The sequence below is a fragment of the Parus major genome, chromosome 2, assembly GCF_001522545.3.
Source record: "Parus major isolate Abel chromosome 2, Parus_major1.1, whole genome shotgun sequence".
In the NCBI taxonomy this organism is placed as follows: domain Eukaryota; kingdom Metazoa; phylum Chordata; class Aves; order Passeriformes; family Paridae; genus Parus; species Parus major.
In genome coordinates, this window is record NC_031769.1 from 78,390,211 (window position 1) to 78,407,162 (window position 16,952).

A 16,952-nucleotide genomic window follows, 5' to 3' on the forward strand; every position below is an offset into this window, starting at 1 on the left:
TGACCTGTATTAGTTTTAATATCCCTCAATTTGATGTTTACACCAAGTTGTGTAGTGTAGTCAACATGCTGGAGGGAAGGGAATGCCATCCAAAGGGATCTTGACAAGCTTGAGAGGTGGGCCTGGGTGATCCTCATGAGGTTCAACAAGGCCAAATGCAAGGTTCTGCACCTGGACCAGGTCAAGCAGGAGTACAAACTGGGAAGAGAATGGATTGAGAGCAGCCCTGAGGGGAACTTTGGGTTCTGGTAGATAAAAAGCTGGGTATCACTTGGCAATGTGCCCTTGCAGCCATGTGTGTCCTGCACTGTATCAAAACCAGCCTGCTCAGCAGGTTGTAGGAGAGAGTTTCTCTTCCCACTCTGTTCTTGTGACACCCTACATGATGTGGGAAATAAAAAATGGTAGAAAACTCTCAGAAGCTGTGTGAAAGCAGATCTCAGAACAGAAGAATGCAAGAATACAGAGATGCAAGGACAGGAAACAATAAGGCTGTGTTTTTGAGCTGTGTAGAGATAGGCCTGAAAAAATATGGTAAGCAAGATAATAGAAAAATGTAAGTTTACTCACAAGGCTGATGCTGAATAAAAAGTTCAAAGAGTGCCTACCTGCAGCCCTGTCCCATTATTGATAAATAAAGATCCATCACTTGGAGTGCTGCATCCACCTCTGGAGTCCCCACAGCACAAGAAGAACATGGATGTGTTGGAGTGAGCCCAGAGGAGGGCCACAAAAATGGTCAGGGAGCTGAAGTACCTCTCCTGCAAGGAAAGGCTGTTCAGTGTGGAGAAGAGGTTTTGGGAGACCTCATATCAGCCTTCCAGTACCTAAAGGGGGCCTATAGGAGAGCTGAAGAGGGATTTTTCACAAGGGCATGTAGTGATAAGATTCAATGGTTTAACCTGAATGAAAGTAGATTTCAATTAGATATTAGGAAGAAATTCTTCACTGTGGTGGTGGTGAGATACTGGAAGAAGCTGCCTAGAGAAGTTGTTGACACACCACCCTGGAAGTGCTCAAGGCCAGGTTGGATGGCACTTTAAGCAATCTGGAGCCTTAAAATACTTCCCAGCCCATACTGTTCTATGAGCTTATGGAACAAGATTCTTATTTTGACTTATCAGATACATACTTAGAAAGAGATATTAAGCAGATGGAAAATGAGATATTGAATTTTTTAAAACACCATCTAGGCCTGAAACAGAAATGTAGTCACCATATTTCGCATGTAATAACAGTGGCATTTGATAACCGTAGACTTGAGTAAATCAATTTATTTATATTTATTATACTATACTGGGAGGATGAGTGATCTCAGACACATAATTAAAATGCTTTCCTAATGTGTCCACATTTAGAAAATGTTCCCTTGGAGAGCATGTGGGATTCCTTGCCAGATGAGAACATACTTAAAAGCTACGATTAGATGAATTTAAGTACAGCATTTCATTTTGGTAAACATGAAAACAAATTGAAATGATGCTTCCTGAAGAATACAATTTTAAAATTGCACTCATGTTCTCAACAGTTTTATAAAAAAAATGGCTTTTTTTTCAAATATAAGAATAGAGAAAAGTTGTTTATTTACAAATTATTCTATGTCTGTATTTTTTTTACAGAAGGCCAAAATCAGCCTTGTTTGAAGGCAGTTGGTGATGTGAGACTAATAATTTTTTTTCCAGAAAACAAAATGTTTCCTCAAAAACTCTCAGATGGATTTTGAAATATGTTCCTGAGCTATAAGTTAAGGTACAAACCTGAAGAGCAATTCTAAATATTATTCTATATTACTAATGGCTTAACACTACTGAGTAGATGTAAAAGATCCGTAAGGGAATTTAGTTTTAAATTAAGTATTTTCCTTCTTAGAGGAAAACTTTTTAAGCTATTAACTACAATTTCAGGTATCCCAAATATAACTGAATATACAGAATAGATAAATTCTAAAATTAATTTTTTAATTAAGAGATGTATTATTTCCTGTTTATATTTAGTTTATTAAAGTGCAATTTCAGTGACAATTAAATCCTGAGAGTACTTTGAATCATAAAAGAGAATTTTAGCATGTATCTTTTATTTAATCTTTTTCAGATAAATGCACATGTAAGGTGCATGAAGGTTTGGATTGTTTTAGTGATCCACCTGAAAACTGTCCCTGGATTTTTTCTTTTCTGGTAGAGTTACTACTTAGACCAAGAAGCCTGTAAGATTCACTATTGCAGTAACAGCACCAGAGCTGCTGCAATGGAGGGGCTGTGTCTCATGAAAGCATCAAGGTTTTAGAATGGTTTCAATTAGTCATGAAACTCAGTCTTTGAAAAAAGGATAATAATTGCCACAATACAAAGACCAGTAATTGTAAACAAACAAAAAGCTACTGAGTCACAGGACTGGAGAGTTATTGTTAGAAAGGAATGGGAATGGGAATCAGCTGGCAGAGATGAGGAAGAAGCAGCAGCTCTTCTACCACAGCTGAAAGGCCCACAAAAGAGCAGCCTTCTTGACACCTGAGCCAGCTCCGGTCCCCCTGAAAATAAGCAATCTAGCAATTTGAACCCTTTTTCCTATTTTTTCTTTTAAGTCCTGATGCAAAAAAAAGGTGTTCTTATTTAATTACTCTTAAGGAGAAAGAATGCAACATCTGAAAATAAAATAGATACATAATTTCATAAGCGAAGCAACTAGAAAAACATGTCAGATTCTATGTGTAATATTTCTGAAGAGAATGGACAAAAAGCTTATGCAAAAACCAGTTTTGTGATATTTCTTAGATTGCATATTTTTCTTTTTTTTATCTTTCCTAAGTTAAATGTTTTTATTTGTCTTTTTCCAAAAAACCCCAACAGGTTAGGTCATATAAAACATAATAAATCTGCATCTCAGTTAAAATAAAATTGCAGGGTTTTTCTAAAATCTTTGTTATTTCACTGATCTCTGTAACGTTCAAGCATCTTCAAACACTGCATTGAATAGTATATTGCTTAATATGAGATACAATCTGAACTGCTCAGAAAGTTGAAATTTTTTTTCCTACTTCATTTTACTATTTTTTTTTAAAATATAAATTTGTATTTATGAAGGTAAGAAATGGACTGGTAAGAATGGACCTAGTAAATTCTGTGATAATCAAGAGTTTTTCTGAAAATTTGTTTCCTAATACAGAAAAATGAAAATACTTTCGCAGTTGGAAAAATACTTTTGCAGTTATTTACTAGTAATGAGTTAACAGACAATTTACAAGCACTTAATTACATATCTGCTCACAAAATGAGCAATGACTAAAGCTCTGAATGAATCAGTAATACCGGGTGCGATAACAACCTGGCACTGCCTCACCAGGAACTCCACAAAGATTTACCAATACATTTATACACACACACACATATGTGTGTATATACTTTTTTTATATATATATATATATATAGAAATAATGTCTGTGTGTGCGCCTGTATATTTATTTTTACCATATATAATTCTTTAAACCAAGAGAAAAGTTAGAAGTTATATCCAGATTCTTCCTTCCTACGACCAATTAAGAATTTGGGAAATAAAATTGCCTGTTTATAAATATTTTTGACTTTCTTTTGCCTAAACAATGTCTTTCTAGCAACCAGTTAGTGAATCATTGCTGGAGAGAAATTTATGCCACTGTGTACCAAAAGTAACCTGTGCAATTTAATTATTACTATCTGACAAAGAAAGAGACTAACATTAATTATCAAAAAAGGGTTTACAGCAGTTGAAAGAAAAACCTTGCTGTTGGAGTTTACTGCATCTAATTTCATTCCCTTTCCTCTGGTCTTTTAAGAGTGCAGAATTATACTGAGATAAGTTTGAAAACCTGGAGAAAGCAACAAGCACCTAATCACAAACTACAGAATGACTTTCTTCTTTTGACTTAAAATCCATATACTCATGAAAGTTGCAGCAGATTTACCAGAAAAAAAAAAATCAGGCACTTCCTTCAAAACTACCCCAGGAGTCTAAACAGTATATACTGAAGTCTGCTCAGACAGGAAAATAAATATAGAGTTTGGGTTTCCTGTAGTTCTTCAGTAGCAACCTTAGCTACAAGAGTGCTTGTTAAAATAGCAGTGAAATCAGCTATCTATCCCTATTACTTCCGGTGTTCTGCAAAATTTGCTTCCTCTTTAACCTAAAAGTACCTCAAATTGGCAATAAAGTTTTACCTCAGGGTGAATATAAACTCTAGACCATGTGAAAATACTTTTGATGCCCCTTATTTGCACGAGATTATGCCCATTTTGACACCAAAAGGACATCAGGGGAAAGCTATCTAGGTAACCCCACGTAACAGAGCAAAAAGCAGAAATGACAAATATGCCTGTAACTGTTATGTCAATGAGGAAATATACCAACATCTCATCACTGGACAATTGAGTACAGTTCAAGGGTGCTGAGTTTTTATGATATGAATTGAATCCTCCACCTAAGTTCCTAGTCCCAGACATTCTCTGCTTGAAGTAGAAGCCACTGATGAAAGATTGCTGACTCAGAATCTATCTTTTGAACCAATCTGCAGACAAAACCATTAAATTATCATCACTCATTACGAAGACATACAGAGGTTGAACTGGTTTCTTGATGTTAACCTTCACCTATTGAACATCAAGTATTTCCAAAGACTGATCAGACACATTTCACAGTATGCCTTTTGCCAGTTTTTCAGTATTACAAATAGGAAGCCAGTTTCATTTCAGTAAGAATGTTCTCTATGCACTCAGAGCACATATGTGACAACCCTATAAACAGGTTTGGTGACCTACAAGATGCCATTGTCACATTTGTTTCCACTCAATAATTTTTTCTTGAATTGTACTGGGTCATATTCCATGTCAGATCATCTAAATGTTAACTGTTTAAGAAAACACTCTAGTTCATTCACTCCCAACTTTGGAAACATTACAATTGCCTAACTTTATTTTCCAAATCATAAACTATGGATGCTAACTATGAAGCAGGGAGCACAGTGCCTGTGGAATAGCAGGCCACATAACTTTCTCAGTCTTGCCTGAGAAAGTGGCCTGGGAAATCATAAGGAGGAATTAAAACAGAATATCAGAATCCTCAGAGATAGAAGACAGCCTTGCAGGAGCTGTTTGTCTGTTCCTTGTTTCCTTGCAAGAGAATGTCGAGGGGTGGTGTACCCCACTGACCAATGATGGTGATGTGTTAGTTTACTAACCAATAAGAGTTTTACCTTTCTGTACTTTCACGTATGGGTCTATAAAAGAAGATCTGAGGTAATAAACCTTAAGAGAAAGAGCTGTCGTTCTTCTTGCCATTCTCAATAGAGCGACAACAAGCAAATGAAAGGCTGAGAGAAGTATGGTTTATTTCATAAATATATATAAAAATACATGTGACGTAATATATTAATACTTCTTTCATAAATTGTTTTTTGTCTTATTCCATCTTAAGAAGTCCTGCAGTCACTCCTTGATAAAGATGCACATAGAAAATTGAATTGCTTTAGAGATCACTTTGAGGTCCTTTACTCACATGTTACAGGTTCATGTGTTATACCAGGATCAGGTTTAGCACAGAATTGTAACAGATGCATGTGTTCCTGTCAAGACTTCTCTTGGTGGAAGAATCTTCACCTGGACCAGATGAACAAGTCTATTAATCCTTGATTTACAATGACTTGATAGACAGTTTGTAATCCTCATCTTAGATTTACTTTTTTGTAAAATAGTGATTCTGTTTATTGTACTACCCTGTTTACATCCCTCCTTGCTTAAACATTTTTTTAAATAGGTAAATAGGTCTTCAAATCGTATTTTACTTATTCCTTCATCAACATTATCAATAGGCTTATATCAGATATGCCAAGATTTCATTTTTTTTCCCCTAGGACTTAAATTGATTAGCTTCTCAAATGCAGTTTTACTGCAAATTGTTTTAACAATAGAGGATTATTTACTCAGTTAAGATTTTTTTCCCAACCTCCACTGAAAAGTATACTTTTATGATTAAATTAGTTTAAATTTCTGAGATAATACTTGAGATGGTGTCAAGATAGCAAGCCTTAGATAAATGCTCCATCCATGTTACAAGCCTTTTCTGCATGTATAAAACAGACAAATATTTATTTTACAAGACTAAGATAGTTCCTTATGTTAAACTGTAAAGCAGTTACTCACTTGCTGTGAATATACCCAAAATGTATATGAGAACAATTTTAAACATTGTATCCATGAAACCAAGTTTTATCATCCTAATACTTTATCACAAGAACTCCTCATTCTTTCATTCTGTGATTGCTTTTTTGCATAAACATATATCAATCTTCTGCTTTTAAATTTCCCATCAACAGTTAGTGATTTATATGATATTAATTTTTATTTATAAAAACATTGCACCTTTATTGCTTAATTAATGACTGAAAGATAACGTGTTAGATGCATTTGTAGTCCATGTATTTGTCACTATAAAACCAGTTCTTCTCTATTACCTTTTTTAAACAGTGCTGTTTAATAAAAAAAGGAATAGTACGATAAAAAACTGAAAAAAGACAAGTGAGTTGGAAACTTCAGAAGAGTGATGGAAACCAAATCTCACACCTTATCCTGTCCTCCCAGAGAAAGTGAAATAAATATTTCATGGAATGTTTTGCACCACTCAAAATAATTATTGTCAGCCTAGAACAAAGAAAATGGTTTCTAGGCTGCCATGGTGACGAAGTAAAACATGACTTTATGTTAGGTATACAGGAGTCAACTTCATTAATTTTTAAAGAGTAGGTAAGTGCATTCAACATTATCACTGCAGACATTTATGCTAAAATACACCATTGTTCCCTACAACAAACTATTGGTCATTCACATTTGCCAAGCAGCTAACTTTTTTTTTCATGTAATACATAGAAAAGTTTATGTGCTGATACTTGTCCATTGCAAGCTGTTCCTATGCTAAGAGGGCAAAACAGATCACTTTAGTTAACTACAGAGTAAAACACGGCATTCTGGTAGCTACTCTCTCTCAGTTTGATGACCAAGTTTCCTCTGTCTGTGCTCTCCTGCCTGTGTAAACAACACAGATAGGCACAAAGTGAGCCTTCTCAAAAATTGTGCTTAAAAAGCCAAAGCTGCTGCTTGATGAACTGGTGCTACTGGAGAGCTGCAAGGCTCTGATTTTGCAGACCATCATCTAAGATTTAGCAAAGTATGGTAGCAACAGAAAGGATTTCAGGCTGAGCTTGAACAGCTAAGAAGATTTCATGAAAGCTGCGGAGTGACAGTAAGTCTTCTTATTACTGGTGATATCTGGAGGAGGCAAGAGGAAAATGTCTTTTGCCAAGAACCCTGGAGCTGATGTTCCCAAGCATGTTAGGGTTCTTTGGAGGAGTCAAACTCTGTAAAAGGCTTCCTCTGTTACTTGAGCATGGATCTCCAGAAGCTAAGTTTTCACTTTGCTTTCATTTGGGAGGATTTGATGCAGAGGCAGCTGTTAAACTTTGCACACATATGACCCTCTCCAAGCAACTATGAACCACAGGAATATGAATTGGAAGATGAAAAGTGACCTTGGTGGTGACATAAGATTGAAGTGAGTGTTCAGAGAAGGCACTGAAATCCAAACAGGCACAGGAAAAAAATCTCTATGCAGTGAGAATAATCAGTAGTGTGCTCTGACTCAGCAGGCTGCTTGGGCAGTACTGAAATGGAAATGGCTGTGCTGCTTCTTTATGGTATAAGCACTGGGCAATTGTAAGCAGGAATCATAGCATAAAGGGAAAACTTACTGCCTCATACAGTAGGACCTGAGCATGCAGGCTATTCACTTTCAAAATTTTTTTACTATTATATCTAGTGAAAGATTGGATCTTGAAAGCTGCTGGAACCAGAGAGGACAGGTGCCATCCCAAACTATAAGCTGCCAAAGACTTGTGCTATACACATCAACAAGGTTAGAAATAAAGATGAGGCACTTTGGTAAATGTTGGCAAAATCCTATCAGCTGTATTCAATTTCTACTGAGATAAATTTGTTTCCATGATCTAAGGCCTTCATTACCTTTGAAAATCCATCTTCCAACTAACTCCCCGAACACAGTTGATCAGATTTCTGGAAATCTTCCCAGTAATATACATAGAAAATACACAATACTTATGAAAGAACTAATCCATATAACACTAAATAATACTCATGTAGGAAGTTTGGTTCCTTGCCCATGGGTATTCAACATCTGAATTGATGTAAACAGACAAGCTAAAAAGAAATGGTACTCTAACGAAGCAAACTGGAGCAATTACGTTTAAGGTGCATACACTACAAAGAATTCACCTAGAAACATGACATAAAGCATAAAAATCATACTGATAAAGTTCCAGAAATACCAACAAAACATGCCTGCAGCAGTGTGTCCCATCTCATTTGTATATCCTGACAAAATCATATAGAGATTCACATAGTGATTAGAAGACTTGAACCTGTGCTTTTTAATCTTTTTTTAGCATTTCAGGAATGAGAACTTTCAATTATGCATCTGTCTGTATCTTACTGTGCTAGACAATGAATACATAGTCTCAAAATGCTTTTTACAGACAAAAGTGAGCAGCTAGATTTGCAATGTGTGTGCAAGGATGAAATTCACCCTTAGACAATGAGCCATACCAAAATATTAAAAATCATTTAAGTCTTTGAAATATTATGCAGTTTATAGGAGTTTTTTTCACTGGACAATTGTCTGGACAAACTAAAGCTGACCCCTACACATGTCCAGGAGCATAATTTCTTTGATTTGCCCACATTTTTCCTGGACGCTTTTCCTCCTCCTTTTCTTACCACATTATCCTATATTAAAGTAATGATTGTATGGCTTTAGAGCACTATTCAGAACAGGGTATAATGCCCACTGCAATATATCAAAGTGGTGGCATCTCAATTCCCTGATGGCACAATGCATGGAATTTAACCATCCCTTTTTGAGTTCTACAAAGGTTTCTTTAGAGTTGTAAAATGTACTGACATTCCATGATCAGGACACCATACAAAAGAGTTGAATACAATCCCAAATATAGAATTACAAATAGAATAAATAAAGCCCCTTCAGCTGAGTAACTTGACTTGAGTAGGAGAAATAGTTTTATGTAATATATTAGGAAAAAATAACAAAGTCAAACATTCCTAGATGACAGAAAAAGAAAACCTATTTTAAAAGGAATTAAGAACGAGATATTAATCTAATGAGAAATATCTTCTCAAGGATCAGGACTGACTGCACAATGAAGTTTTTTAAAGGGAAAAAACAAAACAAACAAAAAAAATAGAGAACCCAACCCCAGAAGTACTTATTTAGTGCCTCATGAAAAATGGAACCAGTGAAGAACACTGGGTAATTCCAGAAGAGGAAAGTATTAGAAAAAGTCCAAAGAAAGGCCATCTAATCATTGGACCTGTTTCTTTTCCAATGTGACTTTTTAGTTGCAAATGACAAGACAGGCTTTTATACTATTTTTAGCATCACACTCTTCCTACAAACCAGTGTTTGGCATTCCCGGCCCATTGACACTGAATAGCAAGTCACTTAATGAAAAAAAAAATAGCAAGAAGATGTACAAATCAATATTTTACTATTCATTGACCCTCAACATGGGGGATCACAGTCATGGAGAATAGAAATTAAGTATACAGCAGTGCACATTTGTCTATACAATTTAAAGTGGTTGCCTTTGTGTATTAGAGATAAAAAGATGGAGACCATTTCTAATTTTAGAACATCTTGCTTTGTGTACAAGGAAATGAAAGCATTTTAATGTCATCAAGGGCTGTTACAACTGTTCTGCTTTTGGTTAATGCCCATCACCCTCAAAGTTCAGGCTTGCTCAAGTGGGGCAATAGAACATTCTGCAAAAGGCAGAAGCCACGGGCTTGAATTTTTTTAGCCAAAAAGATGAGAAAGGCAAAATTTCTGCTTATGTCTCAAAACCAGCTTGAGAATAGAGTACCCTAAGAGTGCTTCAAGAATGACTTAAGCATTAAACTAAACTGTCCCACTGAAATAAAAAGGCACGTCTGCCCACAGATCAGTTGTGTCATACAAGGGAAGAACTATGCTACAAATTTTCTATTAAAGTGCAGAATTCTACCTAAAATCAAGAACTCAAAAATTAGGTATTTTAGAAGAACTTGCAAAACAGGACTCTTGTTAAAAGTGGGACAGTAAGGCAAAAAAAGTGCAAAATTATTTGTGTTGCTTCTTAAATAACTGTGAATGACATACTCTGGAGCATGTTGCCATTCAGTGGTTCTAAATACAAGTTCTATTTAGTCATGTCACTATATTGCCTTTAAAGGGTTTCATCATTTTATATTAGATCTGAGTGGGGAAATGGGAAAATTAATTTGCCACTGGTATGGGTATTTAATTCGGTGATGTTTCACTGACATGACACAGATTCATCAGTTCACCCAAAGCAGATAAATCTATCAATAGCTGTTTTTTGTTGTAAGAGGAATTCTGGGTTTTTTCTCTTCATTTTAAGTTTTTCCCTACATCTTTTTAAAAAATCACTGCAAATGCAGCACTGATTACACTTTTGATAAGTTTCGTTTTCTTTCCCTAGGTTTCATTAGAGCTGGAGAACCTTCCTACCTTCCATGTCTAGTCCTATTAGCCTGTTGCAGTTTAACCCAGCCAACAAATAAATACCATACATATACCATATGCTCTTTTACATTTTCCCTCTGACCTCAGAGGGGATAAGAATCAAAGTAAAAAAAGTAAACCTTGACATAAGAACAGATTAATAATGGAAAAAAAATAAAACACACCACCACCAATGTTAATATAACAACAATAATAATAGTGAGTGCTAAAGATAATATTTATAATGATAATAATTTTAATGAAAATGGGAAATAGAAATCACACCTGAGACAAGCAATGCACAATACCAATGCTCACCATATGCTGACTGATGCCCATCTTGTATCCAGGCAGCATCCAACAGCTCAGGCCAACAGCCCAGTTTATATGGAATGACATGACATTTTCTTGTATGGGATATCCCTTTGGCCAGTTTGGGTCAGCTGTCCTGGCCATGTTCCCTCCCAGCTTCTTGTGCATCTGCTCACTGGCAGAGCATGGGAAACTAAAAAGTCCTTGAGTCAAGGTAAACACTGCTCAGCAACAACCCAAACATCAGTGTGTTATCAACATTGTTCTCATAATAAATCCAAAAGGCAGCGCTGTATTAGTTACTAAGAAGAAATTTTACATTTTCTGAGATTAAACACAGAGCTTTAATATGACATATAATCATTTTGCTTATCCTGACTCCCTGCAGATTACACAAGGGGCTCCAAAACCCAGTAAAAACCTCCTAAACCCCACACATATATTCAGACAGAGAACCCCTACAAATGACAATAGCTTCCAGCAAAAATGAGTCAGACTGAGGGGGCAATGTGATGATATAATACTGAGCTCAATCATTTCTTTGAAGTCTAAATTAACCTGGAAATTCCATATTCTATTTGCTTCACTTATTAGTTCATAGGAAAAGCCTCAGGTTTGAAATTGTATCTTCCTGCAATTATTGCTACATTATTTTGTTTGATCTAAAAATCTTCTATACCTTTGCAGTGAACTGTAATTCCTGACAGCCAGAATTACAATTTTAGTTCTTTTGAGGAGGACATAATGATTTACCATCAAACATTCTCTTAAAATGATAGCTAGTTAATTTCTTTTAATACATATCTTGTACATATATTTTTAAATGACATAATTTATATTATAATTAAAAAACATTTTATCACAGTAAACCAGCAACTATAAGGGAAAAGAACTTAACTCCTGAAGATACAGTAAACCAATTTATCTACCAGGACAAGCTGATGGTTCCTACCGGGGCAATTCAGTAATAATCAAGGAATTAATTTCTCTTACATAATGCAGATACAAGGAGAAAAGGACTTAGAAGATATGTATGTGTCACAAGCAATAGTTCTTAAAAGTCTAGAGGTGAATAATCTGAAAAGCCCCTATTTCTTTTTTGTTGCTAATGAAGGATGTGTTTTGAAGAAATGCTGCAATTATTTTATACTTGCATATCCCTTCTGCTACAAAACTGCCGCTAGTAATCACAAAGATGCTAAAAAGAAGTTTGAAAATTCATTTTTCCAAATATGCTTATACTTACTGCTTAACCATACTTCACAGAATCACAAAACTTTAAATGTTGGACCTTTAAGGTCATCTTGTCCAACTCCCCTGCCCAGATGCAGTCACTTAGATTGGGTTACACAGGACCATGTTGGGTTTTAAATTACTCCAGACAGGGAGAATCCATGACCTCCCTGTCCAGCCTGTCCCAGCGCTCTGCCACCCTCAATGTAAAGAAGGTATTTCTCATGTTGATTTCTGGTGTTTTAGTTTATGGCCATTGCTCCTCATGCTGTCACCAGGCACCACTGAAAGGAGGCTGGCACTGCCCTCCTGACAGCTGCCTTTGCCATATTTATATATATTGAAGTGGTGCACTCTCAGTCTTCTCTGGACTAAACAGGTCCAGCTCACACAATCTTTCCTCATATGAGAGGGACTCCAGAGCACAAACCATCTTTGTGGCCTCCACTGGATCCTCTCCAGTAGCTCCTTGTGTTTCTTGAAATGTGGAGACCAGAACTGAATACAGTATTCCAGATAGGACACCTAAAGGGTCTCGATCACCTCCTTTGACCTGCTGACCACACTTTTCCTGGTGCACCCCAGGATACTGTTGGCCCTCCTGGCCACAAGGGACCTGCTGGCTCATGTTCATCCACCAAGACTCCCACATCCTTCTCCACAAAGAAGGGCTGCTTTCCCCACAGAGGGCTGTTTTCCAGTAGGTCAGTCCCAGCTTGTATTTTTTCTTGGGATTATTCCTTCCCAGCTGCAAGACCTTATTAAATTTCTCTCTACCCAACTCTCCAGCCTATCAAGGTCCTAATGAATGTCAGCACAGGATTGAGGTGTATCGGCCATCCTCCTCAGTTTCATTAACAACAGCAAACTTGCTCAGGGTGCATTCTATTCCTTTGGCCAGCTTGCTGTTAAGTCGAACAAGAATGGATCCAGTAAGTGTTCACCCCTGGGGAATGCCATTAACTTCAGGCCTCCTGCTGGATTCTTCTCCACTGATCATGACTCTCTGAATTCTGCCATTGAGCCAGTTTTTTTATCCTCCTCACTGTTCATTCATCTAACACATATCTCCTGAGTTTACCTCTGAGGATGTTATGAGAGAAAATGTCAAAAGACCTCCTGAAGTCAAGGTAGACTTCAGTGATTTCTGTCTATTCTGTTTGAAAAGTTTATCAAATGATCCAACACAATTGTACACAAACTAGTGTATTCTCATGTGCCCACATAACACTTTGGCAGAATGATATGCAAGGTATCAGTCTCAATTCTAAAAATGTTTAGCAAATTTTAAGAACTGAAAGGTTAAACTGTAAGTGACCTGTTATTCTTCAGTAATGTCAGAAGAAATAATGATCTGTTTACAAAATCAACTTATCTGTGAAACAGCAGGCAAATTTAAACATCTTTGATATTTGCTGATTAGTGTTTGCTCCATTTTAGATCTTCTTTTTGCAATATGTGGTCCCAAAGATTTTCCCACAGCTCGGGAGAAAAGAAATGCTTGTGACTGTCTTTTGATGCATTTTTACCAAAAGCAATACCTGCAATTCATCAATAACAGAGTATTCCTGTTAAATATTGCTATGCATCTTGTACAAAGGTAGAGTTTTTGCAAAGAATATTTCTTGATTGGTGAAAGCTTGAAAATTTTTTTTCTTTCTTTTTCTTCCTCTGATTCTTCCTGTACTATGACAGAAGCAAATAGATATGGAAAGGTATGTAGTTTTACAAGATATATGTTCTTTTTGATCTGATTTACAGTGAAAATATATTATGTGCATATTGAAATCTTCCCCTGTGGAATAATTCAAAGGGTCTTTGTTTACATCTGTACTATCCTTCTGTTAAATCATTTGGGAAAAGCACTTGTATATATGAATATAAGAAGGATCAAATACTATGTCATACTTTTAATTTCAATGGCATAAAAAGATCTTCAAGAAGCCAGCATAGTCCAAAATATCACCCAAAATAATTAAGTTCTCCTGGGGAAAACTTTTTTTCTTAACAAGGCCAGCAAACTAAGCTGATTTGTAATAAAATCTTAATCAAGCACTGATTGCTTTCTTCTACCACACTGGGAGAGTTATTTTCTGGATAGTACTGCCTCCTGCAACACTAAGATATTAAATACATATTATAAAAAACTAAGTTAAGAGTCAGGGCTCCCTTTCCAATGTGGTCAGATAATCAGCAACAGAGTTGGAGGAATGCTAAAAAGAAAAGGTGGAGGAGGGTTCTCATTTATATTTGCTTTTTATCTAGTAAAAATGACAAAGAAGTTATAATGTGCTTTTCCAACAGTGAATAAAAATTTATACCTGAAACCATAGCTCGAAATACTCAAAGGTCTGTCCTGTACCTGCCTCATAAAGCTTTTAAGAAAGAAAAGTTCTACCAATTCCTATTCTCCTGTCATAACAGTTATGCATACAGTCCCAAACTTCCTCTTTCTTTTACTATAACTCACTTCTTTTGAGAAAGTGAGTTATAATAGGGCTGACATTTCAATTGCCAGGCTCCTCCACTTGTCTACAAGGTCTTTAGAAGAACAAACATCATCTGTATCTGTTACTATTACTGTTCTAATCATCCAAGAAAGAAGGCAAGTTCTATATTCTTTATGTTAAAAAAACCAGACTGTATCAGTAGGCCATGGCTGAAGAATTTATTTTTGTTCATGGCTGAAGTCTTATTTCCCCAGGACACTGAATAACCCCGTGTTTTTTTCCACAAGAATGGTTCAGCCTGCAAGTGAATCAGTTGAGATCATGTGAGATCATTGGACAGCAAAACACTGGGCAATAACCCTGCAACATACACCCTGCCTATATATTCTTTAGCAAATAGGATTTACAATTAAATTAAATGTTTTCTGGAAACTGTTGCAGTTATTTTTGGACATCAGACTCATGACGGTTGAAATCAATACAATATGTTACTTGCTCTGAAGAAGGCATTTCTTCAAAATAGATGCTACAGCTGGATTTATAGCCAAACAACCCAACAAAGTACTACAGGCTTTTCCACACCCATTGCATGAACTTCCACAGTATATACAGTAAATTCATTATGCTGGGCCAGACAATGTGTGTGCAGTTCTGAAAGAGTCAAACATTGGTTTTATTATGAATTATGTATTTGTAATAAATAAAAACATTTCCTCAGTGCTGTCTGTGAGTGTTCCATATCTATTAGTGCCCAAACGAAATGTTTCCCTATGCTGTTTCTATATTTTATCTTATCAAAAATATGTTCCACTGTATAACTTGAATGCTTTTTTACTTCAAACTGCATGTTGGAATATGATTTATGCCCCTTAGGAAAGCCATAATAGTGACTTCCATCATTTTTAAGCATTATTTTTTCTGTTAGTGGGTTTCTTGACATATATTTAATTTGTATGTCTTTTTCTGAACATTGGTTGCTGCAGTACTTTTTATATTTCCCTGGGTTTAACAGGCAATAACAGGCAGTACCATCAACTATGCTGATGGTACTGTCAAGCCAAAAAAACCCACGAAACTTTCTGTAGTAGCATTCCAAAATCTATGAAACCATGGCTTAGAGGTGCTCTCTGCCTTCAGAAAGCATGCCAATAAATAGCCATTGAAGAAATTGCTAGAGCACTAAGGCATAGACATAAAATTGTCAGAATATCACGAAAGATAAAAGGGAAAGACAACTGGCAATCTATAAGGCCCAAAGAAATATCAGTGCATGATATAAAGAGCAAATCTACCTGTTCATGGATTACACACAATGGTGAGTTGAGCTCCTACTAGCAGTTGGACAAACTAAAATTTATGTTATTCAATTACTCTTTTGTCTCAGTTAACAACAAAATAAAAAATAAAGTATGAAAAAAAATAATAAATAAAAAATAAAGTATATTTTAAAATAAAGTATATTTTAAAAAAATAAACAAAAAAATAAAAAATAAAGTATGAATTAATGTTTTTTAAATCCCCATTTCTGATGAAGAGCTTGTATAGTCTAACAAATTGCATTTAACTGTTTATGTATAATTTTTTCTTCCCTGTTCCCCAGAGCACAATCAGAGCACCTAACATGCATAAGAAAATGTATCTGCTGATATGAAAAAGACAAAATCATTCTCATATGGGGAGAGAAAGTATAAACTAATACAGGAAGAATCCATTGTTTATACAAACTCCTGAGAAGAGGTCTCTTGAAGTTCAGTTCAATACATAAAGCATTAGACCTCTTCCCACAGACATATTTGTTTTAATTTGGAGGTCAACACTTTTTTGCTCTTGCTACAAGTTTTGGGTTTTTTATCCCCCTAAAGCCTCTTCATTGTTACTGGAATAGTCCCTAATAACAGTCTACCTGTAAAAGCTGTGAAAAGTTTGGAAAGTGTTTATTATACAGATGTTTGTCTGAGAAAATGATTTTACATTTTGTATGATCCATCATAAACAAGCATAAGTACTATAAATGCTGTGGTAAGATAAAAATGCAGGATAATCTTTCTACAGAATAGAAACCAAAGATGGTAGACCAGTTACATTCTCCATAGCTGTGAAATTAAATAGTCTGAAGTAGTATCAATAAAATTTTCTTTAAAACAGAATTTTGGCATCCCAAGAGATTGCTTCCATACCTGTGATCTTCTTTTGTTTGGTTTTTAAATCCGGATGTCATACTTTAAGTTTGACTGGTAATTCCACATAGACAATTTCAGTTTTTTAGGTTTTTAGTTCCTTCCTTTATTGCTTAGTGGGAAGCAGTCCATAAGATTTATGTATGGTTTTCTGCACACCATATTC